Genomic DNA, 14,741 nt, shown 5'->3' on the forward strand with positions numbered 1-14,741 from the left:
GCCAGGCCGTTGTTGTTGTTAGATGTGTTGAACCCCTTTTTAACTCACAGAGGCTCCATATGACAGGGTAGAACTGCCTCATAGGGTTTCCGAGGCTGTAATCTTTAAGGAAGCAGACTGCCACATCTTTCTCCTGCGGAGCGGCTGGTGGGTTCAGACCGCCAACTTTTCTGTTAGCAGCCTAGTGTTTAGACACTGGGCCACCAGGGCTCCTTAGGGTAGACTAGGGCTCTTTAAATGAAGGCTGGGAGATAACTAGGTGGCTGCAGACCATTGCCACTCCTCACGCCTCCGCTGCCAGGCAGTCAAAATGTATTCCGCAGTCAGAAGTGAAATTGTGCAAATCCATCATCAACACTGCCTTCAAGGTTACCTTGAGGGGAACCGAATGCACCCCCGCAGGCAGGGGAGTCCAGGCAAGCTGGATGTATGATGATGGGGACGGAAATTCTGGGGGCGTCGTAAATGACAGAGGCTGTTTCTCTAGGAAATCCAAAGGGAAGACAGCAGAGGAAGAGGAGGCGGCGGCCAAGGCATCGCCGCCATCTCGAAGGACTCAATGTTGGTTCGTGCACACCACCAAATAAATTTCCCTGCTCGTCGACAGCCCCTTAGCTCACTTTTTCCTTGATTGCGTAACTCAGATTATAAACATGGCCTAGGGAATCTCAGGGCATTACTGTAAAACTAAGGCATCCCTGAAGAATAAAAGAGTCGGCTCCACAAACGTTCTGATTCCTAGCATGAAACTACTGTACAAAAGCCAGAGGGACATAGAAAAGGTGTGTGCATGCAGGTCACATAGCCGTGACTGCCCTCCAGAGCGGTGGCTGAAGGCTACGCGGTCTTGTTTGTAGATGCCGATTGGTTTTGCAATGATGGCCTGGTGGTGGAGTGCAGTGAGGCTCATCTCCACGGTCAAAGACAGAGTAACAGAAAGGAGCTCTGGGAGCTTGTCTGGCATTCTCTTAAGACATCAGGCAGCTGTCTGGTCCTCACTGTGCAAACTCTCCTGAAGACAAGACCTTCATTAAGCCTCTCTAGTCTGACCCAACAAGCCCTGGTGGCCCAATGGTTAAGAGCTCAGCTGCTAACCAGAAGGTCGATGGTTTAATCCACCATCCACTCCATGGGAGAAAAGACCTAGCAATCTGCTACCTTAAATATTACAGCCTAGAAGATCCGAGGGGGCAGTTCTATTCTGTTCTGTAGGGTTGCTGTGAGTCAGAATGGACTCAACAGTGCATGATAACAACAGATCTGACCCACACAAAATGAGAAAAATTTTCTTTCTTATTGTCTTTAAACTAGTTTTCTAAAAATGTACGTAACATACATCTCAACGATTTCTACATGTACTATTCAGTGACATTGATTACATTCTTCAAGTTGTGCAACCGTTCTCCCTATCCTTTTCCCAATCATTCCACTACCATTAACATAAACTCAGTGCTCCCTAAGCAACCCCCACACCCCTTATCCCTTCCCTCCCACCTCTACTACCCACTAATAATCTTTGGTTTCTCAATATTTGCTTATTTCATATAAGCGAGATCATTCGATATTTGTCCTTTTGTAACTGACTTATTTCACTCTGCATGATGTTTTCAAGGTTCACACACGTAGTGGAAGGAGCCTTAATGGTGCAACGGTTAGGCGCTCGGCTGCTATATGAAAGGTTAGCGGTTCAGAACCACCCAGCAGCTCCATGGGAGAAAGAAGTGGTGATCTGCTCCTGTAAAAATTATAGCCTAGAAAACCCTATGAGGGAGCTGTAGTCTGTCACCTCAGTCACTCTGAGTGGAAGACTGACTCAATATCACCCAACAGTAATAACACATGCAGTGGTGTGTATCAGGATAAGTTAGTTTTCAAAGCTCCCGGTTTGAACATCCAAGTTCCCTTTGCATGCTTTAATATTTTAAGAAGCAACAAACATTAATGGAGCCCATATTGCTGCCAGGCATTTTGCAGAAGACTCTGGATCAAGAATGCACATGACTGGCTGGGGAACGTGGACTAGCTTTATTGGGAGCATCATAATATCTACTGTCGTTGTCATTATTATTAAGCACAAAGTTCTCTCTCAGCACACACATACACAGGGCCCCATGTTTGTACACTTCTTAGAAAGCGGAAAGAGCAGGTTGGGTGTGAGTGATTGGAGCCCCTCATTCAGTGCTGTCCAGTCCAATACCATTGCTTTTGCTGCCATTCTACAACTTATAACTCAAATTTGTATCTAGTCCAAATTCTAGTTAGGGTTTCCGTAGTTGTATGTTGTTGTTAGGTGTTGTCGGGTTGATTTTTGACTCATAGCAACCCCATGTGACAGAGTAGAACTGCCACATATGGTTTCTTAGGCTGCAATCTTTACCGAAGCAGATCGCCAGGTCTTTCTCCCACAGGGCCACTGTGTGTTCACAGCTAAGAGCTTAACTGTTGCACCACCAGGGCTATTCACCAGTTTTATTCATTTGGGTATGAAACGTCTGTTGTGCCATAAAATAATTGTGCTGAGGATACAATGTCATGTAAGTCCAATGAAATCCCTTCCATTGTGATATTTTCATCATATCGGAAAGCCAATATTCTGCAAGTTACTTTAAGTAATATCAGTCTTGCACTGGAGAAGTACATGGTGCTGGGGGAACAGGGAAGGGGGACAGGACTTAGCTCTTGTCTAGGGGCCAAGAAAGGCTCTCCAAGGGGAAAATGTTTCAACTGGTGCCTGAATGGTGTGTGTATAAATGTGTGCATAAGTGTGTGAGAACGAGAGAGAGAGAGTTTAGGAAGGAGAGGAAGTCCGCAGGCCTCCACTTTAATGGTTGCCTGAGTGAAGCCAGAGCACAGCTTTATTTCCAATGCAAAGCTCCTGGCAGTGGCCCTGCTCAGCTGTTTGCTGAGCACCGGCAGAAGCCATACCCTTCACCCAGGTGTCTTTGACATCACTCTGGCCTCCTCCTGCTCAGCCTGGTTGGGAATTGTCTCCAAAGCAGACAGGGGCCTGGAGTCTAAATCTCACCACTTAAAAGCATTTGGCTGCTTTGGCCAGACTTTTATCTACATCAAAGACAAGGAAGAGCTGAAAATTAAACCTGGGTGGGTGGGGGGTAAAAAGGGTGTTTCACCCACACAGATGGTTCGTTGTGGAATTTCGCTGCAGGACTGTTCTGTTTGTTTATTAAAAGAGATAGGGGCAGGACTGTGACTGCCAGGCTCCCAAACCAGCACCAGGCTTCACCCTCCTTCAAGAAATTCCAGCACCCTTTGTCTCTTCTTGGCTTTTGCTTCCTCAACCCCCTCTTTTTTTAATAGCAAAACCCAAAAACCTATGTTTCTGAACCATCCTAAAGCAGGTTACTTACGTTTTCTCATTTAACCCTCCCAGCATTCCCATGATAGAGGCATTCTCACTATGGTATCTATTTTACACAGGAGGAAAATCAGAACTGAGGAAGTTGGTATCTTACCTAAGATCCCAAGCCTTGTGGATATCAGAGCTAGGATTTCACCCCAAGTCTAAGGCTGGCATGCTCTACACTACACGGAAATGCCCAGGCTTATAAAGAAAGATGCTAAAAATAACTACAAAAACTCCTCTTTCTGTAGAGTTTTCTTTTTCACAAAGTTGATGTATGTTTGTTTATGCCTGAGTATAATTTTCCATCTTGCTTTTCTCAAAGAAAGAAAGAATGAAAGAAGAATACTGCAAACATTATTAGCATTAAAAACTCTAGGTAAACACAACTATAAATAATTGGTTGCCAGTGGTTACGCACTTGGCTGCTAACCAAAAGGTGGATGGTTCGAGCCTTCCAGCTGCTCCACAGTGTGGCAGTCTGCTCCCATAAAGACTACAGCCTTGCAAACCCTCTGGCGCAGTTCTACTCTATAGGGTTGCTATGAGTCAGAATCGGCTTGATGGCCACAGGTTTGGCTTAGTTTTTGTTTACAGTATTGATACGTAGCATACCGATAAATTATAGATGCATGTTCAGGGTAGTTATCTTACCGTTTCCATTGTTTGCGTATAGAAATGTGGTAAAGAATGCTGCAGTGAAGGTCTTTATATATCCAACATAGTCCACTCATCAGGGTCCAAGAGTAATAACATGTTAAAAGTTCTTGAGGTTTCTTTTAAGTAAGACCTAACTCCTTTCTTAATAAGAACTGTATCTTAATCAAGCGAGGAAAATAATAGCCATCTGTCATAATTGTTGGAGTGTTGATGCCTGTGTGCACATAGTAAAGCTATATAGTGTTAGCCACCATGATGATGATGTTGATCATGGCGGTTCAAGTCGTACCGCCAGGTTTTCAGCTCTCCCTCCCACCTCTCCATTCCACTTTTCCTAGTACTTGCTAGAAAAGTTAGACATTTACAATGAGTAAGTATCTACTGTGGAGTCCCTGGGCCATGCAAGCGGCTAATGTGCTTAGCTGCTAACTAAAAGATTGGAGGTTCAAGTCTACACAGAGGTGCCTTGGAAGAAAGCCATTGAAAATCCTGTGAAGCACAGTTCTACTCTGACACGCATAGGATCACCATGAGTCAGGACCGACTAGACGTGGTTTAAGTGTCTTTTATGCACAGACTGTGTGTAAGATACTCTGGACACATCAACTTCTGAACTCCTCACCAGCCCCCTGCAAGGAAGGTCTTTAGAAGAAAATGGACCTTAAAGTGAAGTGACTGGTCTAAGACTGTACAGCCAGGAGATACTGAGCTGTATTCACACACATCCTCCTTCTACCACACCATTAAAAAAAACCATTGCCGTCGAGTCGATTCCACACCATAGCTCCCTCGGAAAGACCTCCTGTGACAAATCTTTAAGGCCTGAGTTGAATGGATGAACCTGAAGTGCATGAAGGCCAAATATATACATTTTCCATGCCTTTTGTGACAAGTCTGACACGAATCATCTCTGTGTGGCTTTCCCCAAACATCTTCATCATGTGTTGGGTATGTTTCCTCTTGTTACTTTTGTGTACCATTGAGTCAGTTCTGACTCATAGACCCCATATGACAGAGTAGAGCTCCCTCATAGAGTTTCCTGAAAACACTAGGCTGTATTTATTCATTTATTTATTGTACTTTAGATGAAGGTTTACAGAGAACAAACTAGTTTCTCATCGAACTGTACACACATTGTTCTATGACATTGGTGAACAACCCCACAACATGTCAGCACTCTGCCTCCTCAACCCTGGGTTCCCTATTACCAGCTTTCCTGTTCCCTCCTGCCTTCCACTCCCTGCCTCAGGGCTGGTATGTACCTTTAGTCTTGTTTTGTTCCATGGGCCTGTTCAATCTTTGGATGAAAGGTGAACCTCAGGAGTGACCTCATTACTGAGCTGAAAGGGTGTCTGGGGGCCATACTTTCAAGGTTTCTCCAGTCTCTGTCAGGCCAGAAAGTCTGGTCTTTCTTTTTGAGTTAGAATTTTGTTCTATACTTTTCTCCAGCTGTGACTAGAACCCTCTATTTTGATCTCTATCAGAGCAGTCAGTGGTGGTAACAGGGCACCATCTCGTTGTACTGGACTCAGCCTGGTGGAGGCCATGGTAGATGTGGTCCATTAGTTCTTTAGACTAATATTTCCCTTGTATTTTTAGTTTTCTTTGTTCTTCCTTGCTCCCAAAGGAGTGAGATCAGTGGAGTATCCTAGACGGCCACTTATAGGCTTTTAGGACCCCAGATGCTACTCGCCAAAGTAGAATGTAGAACATTTTCTTTACAAACTATGTTATTAGGCTGCAATCTTTACAGAAGCAGATTGCCAGGTCTTTTCTCCTATGGAGCTGCTGGTGGGTTGGAACCACCGACCTTGTGGTTAGCAACTGAGAACTTTAACCTTTATACCACCAGGGCTCCTTATGTTTCCTCTTAGCACTCAGCATGTTAGGCTCCAGCAACTCCCTACCCCCACTTCACACTCCACATTTCCCTCAGCAGAGATGTAGGAAGGGTCTGCAGCCTGCTGTGCTGAGCTGTGGTTTATGGGGAGGGAGGTTAAGCCGAGAGGCGCCAGGCACTGCTTCAATTACACTTAGCCTGTTTCCAGAGCTTTAATCACGACTACTTTCTCAATGGGTCCTTTCAGAAAGGCCAGGGGGAGAATAGGCAATTGGAAACCTTGGTAGTAATTGGGGTCCCAGACCTCCAACTCCACTGAGAAACATGGCTGGGATGTAACATTCACTAAAGGAAAAAGAAAACTAGGAGAGACTAGCCCTTCTAGAAGGATCCATCTGTGTTGGGAATGGGGGTGGGGTACGTGGAGATCATAAACAACAAGTGGAAACAGTAGGTGACAATCAGAAGTTTGTGGTTTTAAATCAGGGGTCTCTTGGGCCAGTTGACAAAGAATGAAGACCCTTCCTGAGATAGGTAATGAAACTGAGACCCCCATGGCTGGGGAAGGGTATGGAGGCACTGAGTAGGGATGCAGTATAGGCTTATATCCCGTTACCCTGAAGCATCCTATGATGGGAGACGGGGCCAGTAAGGGAGGTGTGTTTTGGGTGAAGGGCTCCTACCCGAGGCTCAGGAATTTGTATTCTCTCCCAAGTAGCCAATTCACCAGAGCCTGCCTGCTTCTGATTAACATCAGGAGGGCAGCCAAGGACCTGCTTCCCCACCTCAGCTGAGCTATCTCAAGAATCAGGGCCTCTGTGCATTGTCTGGGTCTCATTGTTCTTGGGAAAGAATGGGTGGAAGCATCTCATAGACTCTTCCCTGTCACTTCTAGCCAGCAGGACCCCTGCCCTATTCTTGTCCCAAGGAGGGTGTGACACATAACTGGATTTAGCCATAGAAAGAACGACTTGCCTAGAAGTCTTATTCTGCCAACCTCCTCACTCCCCAAACACCACCTTCTGCTGTACTTTGTTTGCTAGGGACTAAATCATTTATTGCATCATGAACTACCAGATACTAAGTGCCACACTCCTGAATGGAGAAACATTGAGATGGGCATATGCCCAGAGGGATGAATAAAGACAATAAGAGTCATTGTGATAAGAGTCCCGGTAATAGTGGTTAACATTTACTGGGGACCTTCTAAGGAGATATACCCAAATAAGGAGATATGGAGTACCCTATTTAAGTCCCAGGGGAACACTGTGAAGTAGGTCTATCTGATTTCACTTCCCAGAGAAGAAAACTGAAGCTTGGATAACTTACTGCACTTGTCCAAGCTCACACCATCAGTGAGTGGCAGAGCTGGGAATGACATAGAATCTGTTCAGAGACAGGTCTCAAAGTTCTCGTAAAAGGAATTGGGGGGGCGGGGGCGGGGGGCGGGGACAAGATCAAGGGAAGAGAAGAGCTGGGCAAAAGAGCATGGATGGTGGAGGCAGAAAAGAATAACTTTCCTCTAGGTCAGGGTTCCACAAACTTTTCCTGTAAAAGGTCAGATAATAATGCAGTCCATCTAGTCATGGTAGCAACTACTCAAATTTGATGTGCTACACATGGCCTCCCTACAATTTTCACCACTCATCCTCAGATTGAATTTTGAAGCCATAGACAAGGAAGCAAATTCTGCAACTAAGCCACCCATGTGTACTGGCGGTTCTAAAGGGAATATGCAAAGTCTGTGAATAGGTCTTACATTGGAATGGAACAGCCATGAAGAGTTATGTTCTCTATTTTCAATGTTCTCAAACTTGGTCCAAATGTTTCTTATATTTTTTAATGACAGAGAGGCTTTAAGGTTAGGGTATTTTTCATTCCATCTCTCCAAAGTCAACGTTTAGAAAAGTTTCCCAGTCAAAACCTCTCAAAGTCCTTCTGTTGTCTCTTAATAAGATATAACTTCCTTCTCTGGCTTTCACCCAGTTTATCAACATCTTTTTAAAACAGAGAACTCATAATGAACGCAATAATGTACCTGTGAGCTGACTAGGGCTATCACTTATTTGTCATTGCTGTGGAGAATATACACAGCCGAACATTCAACTATTCAACAATTTCTACATGTGAAATTCTATAACATTGATTACATTTTTCGATTTGTGCAATCAACCTCACCCTCCTTTTTGAATTTGCTCCTCCTACATTACATAAACTTACTGCCCCCTAAGTTTCCTATCTAATCTTTCGAGTTGCTGTTGTCAATTTGATCACATATAGATAGCTCTTTAAAAAAGCACAATGCTCAAGGTAGACAATCTTTACCAGTTAAGCTAAACAACTGCTTGGCTTGGTTAAGCTAAACTATTGTTCTGTCTTAAAAGAAGTACAACCAGAATGCTCCTTAGAAGCAAGGATGGCAAGACTGTGTCTCATGTACTTTGGACATGTTATCAGGAGGGATCAGTCCCTGGTGAAGGACATCATGCCTGGAAAAGTAGAGGGTCAGTGAAAAAGAGGAAGATCCTCAATGAGATGGATTGACACAGTGGCTGCAACAATGGGCTCAAGCATAATAATTATTGTGAGGATGGCTCAAGACTGGGCATTGTTTTGTTCTGTTGTATATAGGGTTGCTGTGAGTCAGCACTGACTTGATGGCACCTAACTACAACACTGGTTTTAAGAAGACTTCCAGGCATATTTTTGGTCTAAGGTTTAAAGCTTATCTCAGAGCAATATCAATTTCAGGGGTTATCACTTTGATATATTTATTTTTCTGCCTGATATGTGCTAATTCCAGAGGATGTGGGAGAAAGTAGTTCCCCCAACCCAGTCCTCTCATCCCGTCACTCCAGTGGGTTGTATCAAGAGATAAATAACAACTGTAAAAACAGTAAACAGGCCTTTATTTTGACAACCATACTGGGAAACTCACTGCCTGTGGGACCACAGTAACTTGATCTCCTGTGATTGTACCCATAAGGTCTCATTGCCCTCTTAACATCTTTTCTTTAAACCACCCCCTCCATCTCAGCTGGTACAATGATTTAGTGACTATTTTCTCCCAGGGTTTGGTACTAGCCATTGCTTGGATACTGGCTATATCCTGTAACAGCCTGAGGAGATATTTTTAACTCAGATTTCCAGGTTCCTAATTCAATACCTTGTTTATAACACTCTGGATGGGATTTTTACCATTTTAACATCAAATTCACCAAGTTTGGTTATCAAACCACCATGTCCTAAAGTTGCCAAAAGCAATTATAAGAAAGTAAGTTACCAAGATGAACAGGAACTGTTGCCATATGCGTGGCCCAGCAGAGTGACAGGAATGACACAGACCACTGAGTGATCAGTGTTTGTTTATTGATCACACATTGATTACAGCTCAGGAGGGAGGGCATGCATTTGGGGAGTGAAGAATTATCAGTGGGCTGGTTCCTTTGAGATCCAAGCCCTAGGGCCATCTAGGTTGCCTGCTGAGAAGCCAGCATGTGAATCCTCCTCTGTGGATAAGGAACTCAAGAAGTTAAGACTCAAGCAACCAGGTACCCTCCCCATACCTTGTTGCCTCTTTGCATCTTACCACCTGCAGCCACTGAACCAGAGTAATCACAGGAAGCCAGGTAGCGCCATGTGCAAAATTATTTCACTGAGATTTGTTTTAATTGAAGACAGCCAAATCCAGCAATGCCTTGCCTAGAAGATTGCTGGAGGGCTCTTTCTCTGTTCCTGAAAACAAGTGCCCTAATTGAAAGGGACTGGAAGAGACCAGAAAAGCTCAAGAGACTAGCATCGTGGGCTGCTTCAAAGGGCAGTAGCATGGTGTAGCCATGGTTCTTAAACATTAGTGCACATCCAAGTCACCTGGAGAGCTTGTTAAAGCACACATCCCCAGGTATTTGGTAAGTCTGGAGTGAAGCCTGAGAATATGCATTTGCAACAAATACCCAGGTGATGTTAGCACCGCTGGTCCAAAGACCATACTGAGAAGCACTGGTGTAAAGAGAGGAAAATGGGCTTCAGAGTCGAGAAGACAAAGGCTTGAGCATGTGCCTTGGTCAAGTCATTTTACCTGTAGGGTATTGTTGTTGTTATTATTGTTGTTTATAGAACATTGATTAAATAACCTCTAGGTCAAAAGATTGTTTTTCAGAATCAATAAGATAATGTGCCAAAGCACAGTTCTACTTATAGTGGAGCTTCAACCAACACTAGATCTCTTCGGTTTCTTTGTATCCCTCTGTACCTGCACAGGTGGGCCTCAAGGAGATGATGTAATCACTGTTTTGCAATCACTTCCCCTGACTCTGTTTTTAGCAGACCTTCCTAACACGACCTTCTCCCTATGCAGAAAAAAAATCCCACATTGTCCACCACAGCAAAAAGCATTCAAAGCCACTAGCTGGACCAGTGGAGACAGGATGTCTCTGTTGTCTTGACATCTGGCCTCTCCAGAACAAGCCTCTAATTTTCTGTGGCTCCCTCCTGGCCTCCCTTCAATGTGGGAGAGTGGTGTGGATAATGAGCCCCATCTGGGAAGCAGCTGGGTTCCGAAGGCCCCCCTTCCCTGTGCCTTTGAAGAGTCCATCCATGTTCTGCCTGGAGGTCTCCTCTTGCGGCCAGCACCTCTGTTCCTTATTAGCAGTGGGGAGAGCATCAATATGGTAAAAAGAGGAGGCAAACGAATATCCTATTCTGAGATGTGCTGAAACATACCGGTATGGAGGAGGCTGCTAGGGACAATAGTGTCTCAGACATTATGGAGCTTGCAGCCAAAATGGCACTCATTTCTCTCCCATTACTACAAATCTGGCTGGTGTCATGGATGAAAAGCCATGCAATTGAGACTCAGCCCATTGGAGTTGAAATTCAAGCTCTACCACATACAACGACCTTGAGCTTTAAGGTGAACGGAGAAGTTACAGAGAGGTCTACAGGACTTTGTGTAGGAAACCTGCCCTTAATTACCTTAACATTATTTTCAAAAGCAGAAAAAATAATCAAGGAAACTTAACTACTCTAGTTGACTTCGAGATGTAAAACCAGCTGACCCTTTGAAATGCTCATATGGACATGAGCATTTCAAAGATAAAGCACTCAAGTGGATTTCCTTTCCTAGCCTTCATATTCACCTGTAAAGTGATTCCCTTCAAAGTCGCAAATGGTACTAACCTGAGGTCCTCTCTGAATCTGTTTCTATGGTCTCCTGAGTTCTTTCCATCTGGTTGGTTTTGAGTGGATTTGATGTGAAATGAAGGACCTCTGGTTTCGTCCTTCACCTTCACCTTTTGCTGAATGGGGCAAAAATGTAAACGGCACTAAACTTTCAAACTACGGAGCACTGAGCTTGGGTTACTTACCAGTGCCGTGCGTTTGGGCAAGTTATTTAATCTCGTTGAGCTTCAGTTTCCTCAGATGTGAAATAGGCATACAAATCTACTTTTTAAGGTTATGGTGAGGATTGCTTAAGAACATGTATTCCCGGTACATAGAAGGTGCTCAAAACATGCTAACCCTCACCTCACCACACACAAACCTTCCTTGAATATGATTTTTTCCCAGATGTTGGGTATATGTGATCCCTTTCAATGCTTGATGATCTTATTTTTTAATATTTATTTTGTCCATAATTATTTTTAACCTGGAGAAGGTTAGTTATGCCATTGAGCTATTCAAAAAGTGGTCACAGTAGTGGTGTGAAGACAAACGTTTGATTCCTTGTGATGTCAATATCCATTTAGAGCAGATGTTCCAATCATCTTAGGAAATTCAGCGCTGTGGATCCTTCTTTCCCAGATTGAAAAGCTCAGCACCCCAATTACTGATGCCAAGCTCCTATTTGTCAGGAGGGTGTGCAGGTATTATGAGACTGACAAAAATAACTTACTTTTAGGTTGGCTGTCTAAAATTGGAGGTGACTTGTTACCTTTGCTGAATTTCATGGTGAAAATATTACCTCTGTGGCTAAGTACTCCCAGCATAGCCAATTTTAAGCTGCCATTCATCACAGAGTTGGGAAGGAATTAGCACAATTGGATCTCCCACACTGGTAAGAGCCAATCTCAGTACACCAATGGGTCATAGGATGAGGAATTGACCATTTCAAGAGAGTTATTGGGGATGGCAAGAAGAAAGGGCAGAGACGGCAAAATAAACAGAAAGGAAGAAAGAGAGAGAGGGAGGGAGGAAAGAAGGAAGTGATAAAGAAATGAGATAAGAGAAGGAAAAGAAATGGAAGGGAAGGAAAGGAATAAGAAAAGAAACAGAGACCTTAGATACCATCTCTTATAATTCTTCCATTGTACAGAAAAGGGAACTGAGGACCAAGGGGAGAGACAAAATTCCTAAGGTCACCCCTAAAATCAGTGGTCGACTTGGAACACCAAGCCAAGGGCTTAACATGTATGATTAGAGATGAAACATTCCAGAGAGGAACTAGAATTAATGAGTGTAACTGAGCAAATAAAACTCTAGTTTGAACCAAATGAAACATTGCCCACAGTTAAATCTATGAGGCCATAATGACTTCCCTGGAGAAAGCCCATCACTCAGTCACTTCAAACTCAACTAGGCAAAAAGACTTGAAGACCAGTCATCGGAACAGCCAGTGTGGGTAGAAAATGGGCAAAGTGGCCTGGAGGGTGTCTTCAGCCCCTACTGTCTATAATTCTGTGGCTGGGGGGTGCCTGCCATTTGGTACTTAGCTGCCACACAGCAACTAGCAGCCCTAACCTGCAGCTACAAGCAATTAACATGCACAATCTTGAGAGAATTGCTGAGATATTTAGTGGAATTACTCTGTGATTTCTCCCTCCAGCATTCGTTTTGCAAAGGGAATAATTTCTGTTGTGTTTCAGGTTTTATTCCTTGTGATACCAACATCCATTTAAAGCAGATGTTCCAACCATCTTAGGAAATTCAGTGCTGTGGATCTTTCTTTCCCAAATTGAAAAGCTCAGCACCCCAGTTACTGATGCCAAACTCCTATTTGTCAGGAGGCTGCGCAGCATTAGGAGACTGACAAAAATAATTTACTTTTAGGAATTCCCAAGAGTCAGACCCCCTGCTGGCCTCAGCCTCCCCAGAATTCCTGATTCTGTCGATTACTAGCTGGCTAACCTTTTACGCCTCTCCTAAAGTCTCTAAATGTTTTCCTCTCATTTGTAAAATAGGAATATTGAACTCATTGTGTAATAGTTTAAAGCAAGAGTCCAGAGAAAGAGCATGAAAACTTGAATCCAGGCTCTGCCACTTAATAGCACAATAACCTTAGGTAACGGACCAAACATCTCTCAATTTCTTATCTGAAAATAAAAGAAAAAAGATGCAATAAGATAGGTTATGTGAAGATTAAAAGGTAATATGCATAAAGTGCTTAGCATCATGCCTCACACCAGTGGACACTTAATGTTGATTTTAAAATTGTATTAATATTTTTAACAACTAAGCTGAGAATCTGTGATCCCATTACGTGGATGAAGATGCTGATACTTGAAAAGAAGTGGCTTGTCTGAAAACACACAGCTAAGGTTCAAGCCCAAGGCTATCTGATTGCATTTCTCTTTTTGTGTGGATCTGATAACATATATTTTGCAAAAGTTCCCTCATGGGGAACAGGGAAACATATACTCTTAATAATTATTAAAATTGCCCTTCTTCCCTTATCTTTATGAGTGGGAACTCCTAAGTCTAATGGTAAGTCAGACGGCCAAGCAAATGCCACACCTTGTAAGTTGCGAACTTGACACAAGTTGCTTAAATATTCTACAGGCAGTAGAATTGCAGTGTCCAGTTTTGTCATTGTTATTTTTGTCTTTCTCAAAAGGAAGGGGCAATGAACACGGACTGGAGAGAATTTCCAGTCTTAGACCTGTTTCTAGTCTTCAAATAACAGATCTCATACTATGGGTAAGTATAAAAAATGGCAACGGGCATTTTGTGAAGCCACATTCTGCTATGTCTCCCATAGCCTGTGATAATTCTTGAGCTGGTCTGAGCCACTTATTTATAGGGGAGAAAAGATATTCTGATGAGAATCACTTTCTAGTTTGAGAATTTTATTTTAGTGTCACTTGATCTACTTTTAAGCCTCCCGGGAAATCAATGCTACATTTGACTTCTTTCCATATCATTGTGCTAGCTATTAGACGGCTAATTCGCCTCACAAGACATGCCAATACGAGGGGCACTGGGCTCATATTAGGAATAGAATTTCACCACTAAATGGTCAGGCCTTTTATGATTAGGACAGGAGAGCAATCCAAACAAGCAGCCAATGAGAATGCACTCCAGTCACCTGTAATCACTGCTCTTGGGTTTCTAATGGAAGTGGTCACGCTTAGTACAGGTCATGGAGCTCTAATTTATTCTAGAAATGATAATGTGGTCTGGTTTGCAAGTTGAGACTATGGCAAGCTTCTTTCTGCTCTCTCTCCCATATTCTTTCTGCTGCTTTTTTGTTCTTTCCTGCCCCCGTTTTCTCACACTTTCTTTTTTCTTTATGGAGTGCATTTAATAATAACATAAATAATTAAGGAATCAAATCAAGGTAGACCAGGGAATAATAATATGGGGAAATGAAACATTGTTTTCCAAGGAGGTTCAGGTAAATATGCCAGGTTTGGGGTCAGATTATCCTAGATTCTAAATTCTTAATTTGTTATTATCAGCCATGCAGCTTTGAACCAGTTAATACATTTATCTGAATTTTAGTATTCGTCTGTGTAAAATGAAAATACTCCAGAAAGTTTTTCCAAGGAACAATTGGAATAATGAGTGAAGAGCATCACAAACATAATGGTAACTGTGGGAGGATTCCTAAGGAAATCTACTGGTTTGGCTATTTTTCAGTCAAACAGAATGAGATGGCATCAG

Source organism: Loxodonta africana, chromosome 21, assembly GCF_030014295.1.
Source record: "Loxodonta africana isolate mLoxAfr1 chromosome 21, mLoxAfr1.hap2, whole genome shotgun sequence".
Lineage (NCBI taxonomy): Eukaryota > Metazoa > Chordata > Mammalia > Proboscidea > Elephantidae > Loxodonta > Loxodonta africana.